Source organism: Schistocerca piceifrons, chromosome 8 (genome assembly GCF_021461385.2).
Source record: "Schistocerca piceifrons isolate TAMUIC-IGC-003096 chromosome 8, iqSchPice1.1, whole genome shotgun sequence".
Taxonomy (NCBI): Eukaryota; Metazoa; Arthropoda; class Insecta; order Orthoptera; family Acrididae; genus Schistocerca; species Schistocerca piceifrons.
Window position 1 is genome coordinate 464,680,899 of NC_060145.1, and position 12,816 is coordinate 464,693,714.

At 45.8% G+C, this 12,816-nt stretch overlaps 1 non-coding gene across 1 annotated transcript; it reads left to right on the forward strand.

Annotated features, from left to right (window-relative positions):
* The first annotated feature begins 9,357 nt into the window (after positions 1-9,357).
* Trnat-ugu lies at positions 9,358-9,432 on the forward strand. The gene has a single exon. It is a non-coding gene; the product is annotated as a tRNA-Thr (tRNA).
* Positions 9,433-12,816: the final 3,384 nt, after the last annotated feature.

The window sequence follows — 12,816 nt, forward strand, 5'->3', positions numbered from 1 at the left end:
ATCATGCAGGCGTGAGGGTACGAATCCGTCGTCTTTCTACGGAACAGCTCCTTGACACAGATATTGTGGGATAACCTGGCGTCGGCTCTATTATGCTTTGGGGAACATTCATGCGATCATATATCGGTCCAGTGGAGCTTTTGCAAGGCATCATAATGGCCAAGCAGCGTCGTCTAGAGCCTTTGTCGAAAAGAGAAACACACACCATTCATTCACACAAGGAAGTTCACCTTACGCGAGCGCGAACTCTGGCAGCTCCGGTGAGAATATAACTATCAGCTGTGATGGACGTAGGAATAGAGAGGTGGGGAAGAAGAAGGGGAAAGGCTAGCCGTGTATGGGTGGGGCAAGAGAGGAGTGCTATCTAGCAGGAATGCCGACAGTCGAGCGTCAGGGGGGTTGTGGAGCAGGGAGGTGGGGCAAATGGAGCAAAAAAGGAGTGGAGCATGGAAAGATGGACAGGTGCACTGGCAGTCAGTGGCAGACAAAGAGTATAGGAGACAAGTATGGGTAGGTGGTGTAGGGACAAATGGTAGGAAACTGTTTGGTGGAGGGTGTGAGAACAGTATGTTACTGCAGGTTGAGTGCAGGACAATAGCAGAAAATGTGTTGTGAGGATAACTCTTATCTGCAGATTTCAGGAAACCTTATGGTGAACTGGGGGATCCAGACGGCTCTTGATTTTAGTGACTGTTTCACTGCCTGGGCCATCCCTGCTCCTTCCTTACCTCTTTCAGACTGCTACTTCCATCCCATAAGGTAGTTTTATTCTGGCTCGAGTTGCTGGAGCTGGCGGTCACTTGTGAGTCAGGTGTGCTTCCTTGTGCGAATGAATGGTGTATGTTTCTCTTTCCCCATAAAAGCTGTAGCGGAAAGTTTATGCGTAAGTACTTTTAATTGTTCCTGTCGGCGACTCAGCGCATAGTAAGTAGCAATCTACGAGGTTTGGAACTTAAATAGCGGGAACTATTTATTCACTACCGATAAAAAAGAGTTACATGTTTGCACCTGTTACTGTCATTCAATTTATTCACCGGTGTTGTGTAGAACCCATTGCAGGCGATGTGGAACGCGTAGTATACCAATACCAGTGTCCTGTTAAATGTAGATGGTGTGAATGGAGCAGTCTACTGCCTGTCGAATCTCTGGAACAATTCTGAAGCGAATGCCACGGAATCAAATCAAAGTCACAAGGACTTAAGTCCGGAGATTATGGCAGATGGTACTGTACTTCCCAGTCTCATCGACCGAACAGAGCAGCCACAGCTTGCGCTGTATGCTCTCGCGCACTATCGTGCAAAATGATGAGTGGGTTGCGCAGAAAGTGTCGCCGCTTCTTTCGCAAAGCTGATCGCAGGTGATGCTCCAAAAACGAACAGTAATACTGTGCCTTGACGGTCTGCCGTGGAGGAACGTAAAGAGTTGGGATAACACCATCACAGTCGTACACGAGAATCGCCATAACTTTCACCATACTGGGGCTCTGACACACTGTCGACTTGCACGGCGACCCATAATGACGCCATTCGTTGGATTGACGTTTCAGGTTTGGCTTGGTGGAATTAGCTTCAGAACTGTTTCTGAGATTCGACAGGCAGTAGACCGCTCCATTCACACCATCAACATAATAGGCCCTGCTATCGGTATAGTACGCCTTCCACATCGCTGGGAACGGATTCTACACAACGCCGATGACTACTTTTAAGGAGAGTAACAGGTGCAAACATGTAACTCTTTCCCATCGGTTGTGAATAAATAGTTGCCACTATTTAATTTCCAACCCTCGTATTTTCCGTAAATTGTTGATATTCCTACCTGAAGTTTCCATTGGTTGATAGGCACTGCAATTTCGTATATATCTGCTGACACTGGGCAAAGACTTTCAGGCTAAAACGTTTACCATGTACAGGGATATAGATGATGGATCTACGAGTGTAAGTTTGTGGGCACAGGGTTGTTGTCATATCTTAGGGTGTGGCCATGAAGTGTGCTCGGGTATCCTAATGGTAAGGCGACCATTTGCCGTAAGCGGGAAATCTGGGTTTGAGTTCCAGTCGGGCACAAATTTTCACTGTCGTAACACCATTATACATCTGATGATTGTCTATATTCTCAACATTTGTCTATATTCCCAGCATTTCATACATTTCATGGCAACTGTAGTCGCTACAGTGCCCTTTTTCTTCGGACATTCACACATGTATGAAGGAACATTGCATCGTATTTGTGAACAACGGAGGCAGTGCAGTACCGTATTGTATGGGCAAACCAGTCCATTGGAGTAAGGTTATTGTCCACAAACCATTGTCTCACAGACGTTGTTTTATGACAGGGTGCATTTTCATGCTCATACAAACAATCGTCGCCTCCAAACTGTTCCTCTACTTTATGCAGAACACAATGGTGTGAAATGTGCTCACGTCCTTCCAAATTCAGCGATTTCCTAAACGCAATAAGTGAATCATACCCCAGTCACAAAAGCTATCACCACATACCCATTTCAGTGTTGACACCACACGCTATGGCAGATATCGTTCTCCAAGCATTCGGCAAACTTAAACCCTTCCATCGGAGTGACACAGGTACATCGTGATTAAATTCACTTGTTTGCAGTCATCCTCTGTCCAGTGGCGTCGCTCTTTACCGTTGTATAGTATGGACTGCACAAATGGTTGACTGGTCCACCACTGTACCTCATTCTTCCTAACTACCTACACCCAGTTATTGCGCTATATGGAATGCTAGTGGCACTTTCGATCTAGGGAGTCATTTTCACCCAATTTTTTAAACCCCCACCCCCCGCAGTGAGTTCAGTCCATGACTGTGCCGCACGGGGTAGCCGCATGGTCTCGGGCGCCTTGCCACGGTTCGCGCTGCTCCCCCCTTCGGAGGTTCGAGTTCTGTCACCGACATGGGTATGTGTGTCGTCCTTAGCGTAAGTTAGATTTCGTGTGTAAGCCTAGGGACCGATGACCTCAGCAGTTTGGTCACGTAGGAACTTGCCACAAATTTCCAATCTTCTTCCCTGACTGTCCGACAGTGCACCAAGTCTGGCTGGTCTTGATTCAGATGTGTTTCTTCCTTCCCGTTTACACTTCACCAAATGTCTACCAGAAAAGCTTCAGAAGCGTTGAATTGTCCCTGATGGATGTGTTACTCAGGTGACGTGCAACGAATAGTCCACAGTCAAAGTGACTCAACTATCCTCACCGTTCCATTTTTCACTTACTATTTCTCTGATGGCAACTATATGCTCCTCGCCTCCGTTTATCGTGACGGAATCGTGTCTCATGACATTTAGTGGTCGACTGTGCATTACATAGGTGTGTGAGGATAATTTTCGGTGCGGCTGGTCCCGGCGGAGGTTCGAGTCCTCCCTCGGGCATTGGTGTGTGTGTTTGTCCTTAGGATAATTTAGGTGAAGTAGTGTGTAAGCTTAGGGACAGATGACCTCATCAGTTAAGTCCCATAAGATTTCACACGCATTTGACATTTTGATAATTTTCGTCAGAATTTGTGACTGGAAACATTCGAATGTCTAACTGGCCAAGTGATAAAGACGAGAAAGTAAAGCTGTGAGAACCGGGCGTGAGTCGTGCTTCGGTAGCTCAGTTGGTAGAGCACTTGCCCGCGAAAGGCGAAGTTCCCGAGTTAGAGTCTCGGTCGGGCACACAGTTTTAATCTGCCAGGAAGTTTCATATCAGCGCACACTCCGCTGCAGAGTGAAAATCTCATTCTGGCAAGTAATTAGACGTTTGCATCAAGGGGACACGGACTAAATAGAGATAAACTTTCTATTTTTTCAAAACGGAAAGCATATTAAACACGCTGAAAGGAAGCAGAAGGGAATATGTTTCTATTCGTCTGATTAAAATTAGAAATGCTTCGAGGAGTTGATCGTTAGCCCTGTTTACGTTCACAATAGCTGTCATTCATGGCTGATGTATAACCAATTTTTCAGACATTTTTGAATGAAATAATAAATTTTTGCCGGGTTGATGCCATCTCCCCTATCATAAAGTATACGGCAGGTTTTATCAGGTTGTCTATGCGACTTCATAAACTACATTCTACTGGCATTAATATTCTTTTACACAGTCCAGTCACATTAGAATGACCGCGTATCAGAACCCTGAATAATCACCCTCTGCAGTGCGGACGTGCAGGAAGTGGAGCTGTGGAAGGACTGACAAGGGTGTGCTGTATCCAGTGCCGTGGACAGCTGCGCAAAATTTCACAGCTGGGTATCCACCGCGCGCACAGCCAGATCGATAGGGTCCCGCAGATTCTCGATTGGGTTTAAACCCGGAGAACTGTTGGTAAACTCATCCCGGTGCTCTCATAACCACGCACCCACGTACACTGCCTGCTGCTTGACACGTTGCAGTATCCTGCTGTAGGTGTCGTCGTGGCGAGAAAAACAAACAGTATGCATGGGGAACATGGTCTCCAAGCAAGGATACACTCTTGTGTTGATCCATTTGGCGTTCCATAATGACGAGATCACCCGGGGAATGTCACGAAAACCATCCAAAGACTACGACCCTCCCTCTTCCGACGTGAATCTTTCCATTCACGCCAAAGGCCATCTGCCGGACGGAGCATGCAATGTGATTCATCTAATAAGGCCACCTGTAGCTATCCAATGGAAGTCGAGTTATTACCGTGCAAATTCCAGCCTCCATTGCCGATGAACCCACTTGGTATTTCCCCCTAAATCAAACAACATTGCAGAGGCTCTCCAATTATACCGGAATGGCGCCTCAGCATTGGATGAAGTGGGGGATCTTGCCTGAAACCTATGCACAGCTGCCATAATCAAATGAAACTGTATGCTCCCAGAGATTTTTGTCAAGTCTCAGACATGTGTGATGTATATGTAGAGGCTGAACCGTCGAATGAAATTTTGTACCTCGTATATAGAGTGTCACAGCAAATATATTCGGGCACCTATTACGAGTAGTAAACTTTAATTTGGGGTGTGGCCAGCCTTATACTAAGCAGAATCATTGTACTAGCCGGACTGCTGGTAGTCATCTGCAACTTACGAGTGATTCCTTCCGCTGTCACGCCCGGCGGACCCTGCCCCGCGATATAAGTTTCCTGCCAGGTCTTCGTTTTCCTGTGGTTGTTTTTCCACAAACCGTCTCCACAGCGACATTACCAACAGTCGACGTAGACAGCGTCAGAACTGTTTAAATCTCCCCGACGAATTTGTTACTGAGGTGACATCCAAAGACCCGTCCACTGGCGAAGTCACTGATCAAAGCTACTGTTTGTTACTGACACTGTACTGGCAGCACAACACTCCCCTCGTCCTTTTTTATGCTGGCGAGTCAACCTCTAGTGACATCTGGTGGTCAGTTCCGCAGTACAAAAGGCTGTCAGGATGTATTTGATCAGCTAATACAGGAAAAAATTGCGGTCACCATCTGTGCTCGATTAGGCCGCCGTGCGGGAAACGCCGCATCCGCGTTCGAGGTACGTTGCAGATGATTACCAAGTAATGCGTTCCAGATTCGTTCTAACACACAAGCAAAGAATCACCGTCTGCTAAACGGCGACGAGAAACGATACTGCCAAACATACTGTACAGAGACTTTTAAATGTGCTGTTCGTGGAGTCTGTGGCGGATGTGATGGATTTCAAGGAAATAAAACATCGTCACTCGGTTCAAGTAAAAATTAAAGGACAACCTAAAGCTGGTTTACACGGGAGCAAACCCAAGCAATTGAGCAGTCGTAGACAATTCACCACCATTCGCTTTTATCTGTGAACAAGTGTTTACGCTAGAGAGAGCAAGAGACAACAACCCAGTAAGAATAGTCTGTTGCACTGCACACGGCCCTCACGTGCTTTTTTTTTTTTTTTTTTTTTTTTTTTAGGCAGGATACACCACAATCACAATACTGAGCAACGATGCAAGACTTCGAAGAGGTCTGTTTGAGGAAGTTAACGCAGTTTATCTGACGAAGGTAGCAAAATGGAGTAGGGAAAGAAGAATTTAAGTGAATTTATTTGTACGTAAGCGTTAATTGCGTCGCCTTAGTGCACCTAAGGTTCAGTTTCAGCAGCATCCCAAAGGTTTACTCAATATGTTGGTTGACGCTTTTCGCTGGCTTCTCATTTCAACTGAGCAGGAAATTTGAAAGCAAAAGACAAATAACGGACAACCATCACAACCCGAAGAAAGGCCAGATTTACACTGTCCATATTAGCAACCGAATACATTTACATTAGCGATTGTTTCGTATTTCTATAGGTGCTTATTTTCTGATAGTTTCTGATGTCTTCAGTGAGATCTGAAAACAACTTGCTGGACTTTATTGCAGTATTTACACGGTTCAGTCACACTAATGTCACTGCCGCCTCCATTCGACGTCAACGGGTAATAGTCACTCACAGACGCAGGTGGCAGCACTAGCTGTGGTTGATGCATTAAGCTTACTGGGGAGGGGGGCGGGGCGGGATATAGTGCAGTCCTCCTCGGAAAGCGATTTATTTGAATTACAAAAGTTTTCGAACCATGTACGGAAGCATTTTAAGAACGGCTAAGTTTGTAAACGGTTTGCTCGCCGTCTAAGTGTACTGTGCTTGGCAAAACGGCGCTGTCCGCAACCGCTTTCGAGGCAACTATGATGTACCACGGGCCGTAGATGACAGGGGTGAATAACGACAGTGGAATTGTGTACGGGAGGTTGAAAGTGCAATTCTTGAGTATCTGACCGTCCAGAAGAACCAAGGGGCTACCAACTGTTTCTCCTTAATAACCGTTCAGCGAAGTTGCTGCATCTGTTATCTCGTTCGCGCACCCATGTGTGGTACAAATTTTCATTCGAAGGTTCTGCCTCTATATATACATCATATATGTATGAGACTTGACAAAAACTCTTGGGGCATATAGTTTCATTTCTTTAAGGCACCTGTGCATAGGTTTCAGGCACGATCCCCCACTTCAATGCTAAGGCGCTATTCCAGTATAATTGGAGAGCCTCCGCGATGTTGTTTGAGTTAGGAGGAAATACCAAGTGTGTTGATGCTTGAGTGGAATTTTGGATTGAGGAGGAAGGCGAGCTAGGGTAGCCTATGAAGTTGTGCAAAGCGGCTATGCCAGGGTGGCTTAGAGAATAGCGTATCTACATTGTGAGCAGGAAACCTGGATTCGAATCCTGACCTTGACACAAATTTCCTTTTGATGCTTCGGTCTGCACATGTACATCATAGATGTCCGAGGCTTGAAAAGGTCTCTGGAACCATATAGCTTCATCTGATTAAAACGCGGTAACATCAGCGTTTTGGGCTAAGTGAAGAAAAAATAACAAATGGAAGATAACTGTTTCTCTGCAAATAATCCCTGCTTCCTTTAGTCGATATTCCCGTACGCGTTCAAAAAACAAGCAGTATTCACAGATTTTCTGAGTAGGATTAAATGCCTCGTGTGTTTCTGAAAATATTTTTGCGTTCTACAGGTGCGCAAAGAACATTGAGTTGAGTAGCCTACTGTTTGCTAGTTCGAAATCGACTGCTCGGTAGCGGGTGACGGCCTAACAGCAACCTGGGGGGTGGCGATGCGTGTTGGCGGCTTGTCCGCGACGCTCGGCTGTAGCTGGCCGCACGCGTTCTCACACGCTCACGCACTGACACGCATACGCACACGCCGCTCAGCGCTAAGAGGCGCGCGGCCGGCCCCTGCGGTCGATAAGACGGCGCCCCCCCCCCCTCCCCCTCCTTCTCCACTGTCCACGTCCGCGGGCGCATTGCCACGCCTCCACCGCCTTCTCGCCACTCGAAACCCTCAATTTTCTTCCAGTTTACTAATAACTGCTGCAGCATCAGGTCCCAGTCGCCTTTGAACTTGACAATGAATAAAGTGTTGCACGTCTTCCATCCGTATCTTCGTGAGTTGTCAGTCAGCTTCGGTGTGAACGACTTCTAAATTTACACCTACACTCCGAAAGTCACTTTACGGTATGTGGTGGAGGGCACTTCTCGTACCGCTCTTGTTCTCCACCATTATGTGTTCCATTCGCGAATAAGGCGTGGGAGTAGACGACTGCCAGTTGCCTTACGTACGAGTTCAAATTTCACGGATAGTCTTACAGTCGTCATTTTGAGAGACTTATTTGGTTGCATGTGTTATGCTACGTTCTGTTCTTCGAGCGCACGCTCTCGGATTTCCAGCAGTGAACTTCTCCGTGATGTTCAAGGCCTTTCTTGTAACGTCCACCACCGGCGTTTGTTGAGTGCTCTGGCGCCGGCTAAATGACCGTGAGAAAATGTGCCACTCTTCATTCGGCTTCTGTTAATACTACTTGGTAAGAATGTGAATCGGTCGAACAAGGGCTTTGTAAGACATTTTTTGGTGGATGAGTTACTTTCCGTCGAGATTCTTCCTATGAATCTCAGTCTGGTATCCGCTTCTGCTGAGGTACATGCCATTCAGATCGGTCCGGACAGTTGTTCCTGAGTAGTTTACGGTTATTACTGCTGTCCCCACTGAGTTCTCACCAGTAGCGTAATCGAACAGCAATAGATCTTTTAGCCTATTTATCCGCAGGAAGTTCCTTTTGTTAATGTTCATGTAAGTAAACCGTGTCCTATGTGATGAGTAATCAATGACTGGACGAGAGCCAATCACTTAGCTGGAGACGTTGCATCAGCAGCGTGAGGCAGGCACGTGTTTGTTTCTGTAGGGTCATCGGTGGCACCATAAACAGACTTCACTGGTGTGTTTGTGGTAGAGCACACCACTGTCAACACATGGAGACCTGCTGTCCAAGGTTGAGGACTATTCGTCACAGGTACTTCCCGGCATGTCTTAGTGTAAGAGCAGAAAGATATAGAGGCTGGTAAGCTGAACGAATGTGCACAGAGAAGTTTCGCAGCAGACATGGGTGACACTTCTCACCAATGCAAGAAATTTACGAGAAACTAGGTTACAGAGAACTGCCAAAGATTCTCTACGCTCAACTGATCGCACAGTAGGATATGAGGAGCTGGTGCTGGTGCAACGATTCATCAACAATCACCCATCAGTATGTCAGTGAAACGTGCACTCAAAACAATAGAGTGTGGACTATGTTGGAAGAACAGCAATTACATTCTTATCATTCGAAACAAAATGTGTTGAAGTAGTTCAGCCAAGTGGCATGCTCTACGTCTATCAGTTGTTTATCATGCCGTACAGTGCCGAATCACATACTGTGTGAACTGATCTATGAGCTTAGGTTGTGGCTGCAAGTTGTTAGCTAATCGTTGTTCGCTGATGTTGTTGTGGTCTCCAAATTGATTTGAAGTATATACTTATATTGGTATGGTGTCTGCTCTTTCGGACATGTTCCGATCGGGGCACACTGTGCCCTCGGTGGCTCAGATGGACAGAGCGTCTGCCATGTAAGCAGAAGATCCCGGGTTCCAATCCCGGTCGGGGCACACATTTTCACCTGTCCCCGTTGATATATACAACGCTCATCAGCAGTTGAAGGTATTAATATATAATTCTAATTTGAAGTATTTCTCCAAGCTAGTGTATCATTTTCAAGTCTCTTCCTGCACGAATAACTACTGACATTTACACTGAAACTGCTTGATGTAACCGAGCTGTATTCCCACTCTGCAGTATTCACTTACACACTTCCCGCCTTACTGTTTCTTGATGCCTCAGAATTTGTCCTGTCTGCGGATCCGTTTCTTCACTCAGGTTGTGCCACAAATTTTTCTTCACTTAGTTCGGTTCAGTACCTCCTGATCACTTGTACTATCTGCCCAACCAATCTTCAGCATTTACCTGTCGCACCAAATTTCAGAAGCTTCTAATCTCTTCCCATCTGAACTGCTTATCGTCCACGTACACTTCCATACAAGGATAGAGTCCAGACGAAAAGTTTCAGCAAAGTCGTACTAATACATAAGTACATATTCGATTTTGACAGGTCTCCTGCAGAAACGCTTTCTTGCTAAAGCCACATTCCATTTTACATCCTCTCTACTTTAGGCATCATCAATTATTTTTCTACCCAGATAGCAAATCTCGTCTACCACTTATCACGTCTCGCTTCGTAACCTACCTACTTCCTAACGTACCTCAGAGGTAAGCTGTTTCGAATCTTGGTGGAGAACGATAATTTCAGCACCACCATTTGACTTGCAGAGAGGAGAAGACGTGGTGACATAACATTCCTGATCACCAGTCTTTGTATAAATGTCTTGGAATAAATTCCAAACCTGTCTGCAGTGTCACATGAAGTGACGACATGTAACACTGTTTTTGGTGGTGGGACGTCGCATTGACCTCGGCGGCCCCTCGGTGATATTCAAGAGGGGTACACGTTATCAGCATGGGGTTTACCCTTGTCTCATAATCACTACAAAACACAAACGCAATACTGCACTATATACACATCCAGTACACTCACTTCCACTGTATAAATACCCATACGATACAAACATAGCCCGCACAGAACACGGTGGCTGGTAGACACACAGATGGCAGGGCACTGATGAGAGAGCGGTAGTGGTGGGGGGTATGGGCTGGCACTAAGGGGAAAGTCCGAGCGCTGGAGGGGAAGTGCTGTTCCAAACTGAAGCCTACGCTCACATTTTTTGTACATATTAAGTGGGGTGCCTCAACGCCCATACTTGCATAGTGACTACTAAAAATGGTCTGTCGCCTCTGCTTCTGTCAGTATCTTAGAAGAATTTTGCCAAAAATGCACCAGTTTACCGTCGCGTGGCTTGTTAACCATTTGTAGCTTTCAGATAAGTGTCTCAAGTAGCGAATTTTAAGTAAAACCTACACATTTCTCCTGTTGCGAAGTTAAAATTTGCTTCGTTTGCCAAAACACAGCAGAGTTAACACAGTCTCGCCTCACTAACGTGCTGTGTAGACACAACTGCGATAGAATTGTGAAACGGTGGTGTATAAAGTGAGAAGCTCAGGGAAAGCAAGATCAGTATGCTATGAAAAAGCATATCCTGGGTACAAAATAGACATGTAATATCTTCACTTACGTTTTTTCCAAAACCCAAAGCATTTCTGGACTCATCTGCTATCGATGGCCCTAAAAATTACATTGTTTCATCGGAAAAGTCTGCAGTTAGTGAAATAACATGGTAGATAATGAGGTTTACAGAATAACCATGTGGAAACATATTCTCCTCTTTGCTCGCTATCATTTGCCAAAATCTCATTTAGATATCCCAAACCTATTGTGAAATATGAGGAAAGATGTGAATGTTTCGCTCTTGCTTTATCACTAGCGTGGCGAGATTGCAAATGAGTGTGTTACGTCAGATTAAGTTTCTCGAGATTGGTGGCAGATAAGAGAACTCCACCCAAGTCTAAAGAAAAATTTAATATCTTACCTAAATTTAATACGTAAGAACATATTATGTAGCATTCACCAAACACAAAATCATCGCGATCCCTATTTTCATTGTAAACTTTTTCGTATTTCGCGCAGGGTAATAGTCCCACATAAATACCGCCATAAGTATGACCATTAACGAAATGATGTGCACATCATAAGGAACCTGAAATATAAAGCCAAAAGTAAAGGAAAATGATTTTTTTACCGAATTGTATCTGCAAAAACGTATTAGAAAGGTTTGCAGAGCTTTTGTTTCGATTCTGTCATCGCCCACCGGCCGAGAGGCGGCGAACACTTTTCGGCCTCCCCTTCCGAATGCACTTTGGACGGAAGCTGGTCACTGTGCATCGGCCACCGCAACCTGCTCGGACCCTCCCACATATCCGCAATGAAAGGGGCCAACGGGCCTTCCGACAGGCGGCTGAACGCACCCCGTGGAACTTCCCAGCCAACAAAGTCATCCGTCATTCACGTGCTTTTTACAGTTGTCAACCTAAAACTCTCAGTATCACCTGATTGAATACGACGAGAGTCCACGACATAGATTTTACTTCTTTTTATCTTCATCTCATAACCTCTTTTCAAGACCCTATCACACTGTTCACCAGCTCCCTGAAGTCCTTTGTTGTCTGGGAAAATATAATGTACAGTGTCGTAGGCAAAATTATTTATTGCACGCTGAACATCAGCACCCCTTTCAAAAATTTCTTCCTGATTACCTTCACACCTTTTTTTCGGCCATTGGTTAATTTCAGAGTCCTCACCTTAAGGTAAGGAAGGTAGGAGACGACGTACTGGCAGAAGTAAGGCTGTGAGGACGGGGCGAGACTCGTGCTTGGGTAGCTCAGACGGTAGAGCACTTGCTCGCTAAAGGCAAAGCTCCCGAGTTCGAGTCTCGTTCCGGCACACAGTTTTAATCTGCCATGAAGTTTCAAGGTATTGTATAGCCTGAATCGTTGTGGCCGTACAGCTTTTGCGACATAGTCCAGAAGTGTTGCTGACATCGAAACCGCTTTCATAACTGTGTGCGTACAAAGTGTTTGTAGTTCGCTAGAGCGCAGCTACATCGACCAACGCGAGGTGAGACCACCAGCTGAGATAAGCTACAGGGACGCGTGACGCAACGCAGATAACGGCGGCGTTACGCGTAATGTACAGAACCGCCGGCAGCTGCCACATTCGCCCTTACATGACGCCTCAAATACCGTACATGTCATCATTTTGCTGCTCATATTGTTTTAACTGTGGGTGCGGGGCAGTGCGGCTTTTGTGCCCCAGTTATTCGCTGCTCATGCATGGCGATATGCAATAACAGCGCGACCCAGCAGAATTTTCTGTTGACACCCGTGCATTTATAGTTTTAGATATGTGGATGTCCGACTCTTTAAAGACTCGAAGCCTATGTGTCAAACAGCTTCAAATGTCTGATAACGTTACACTGTGTGTA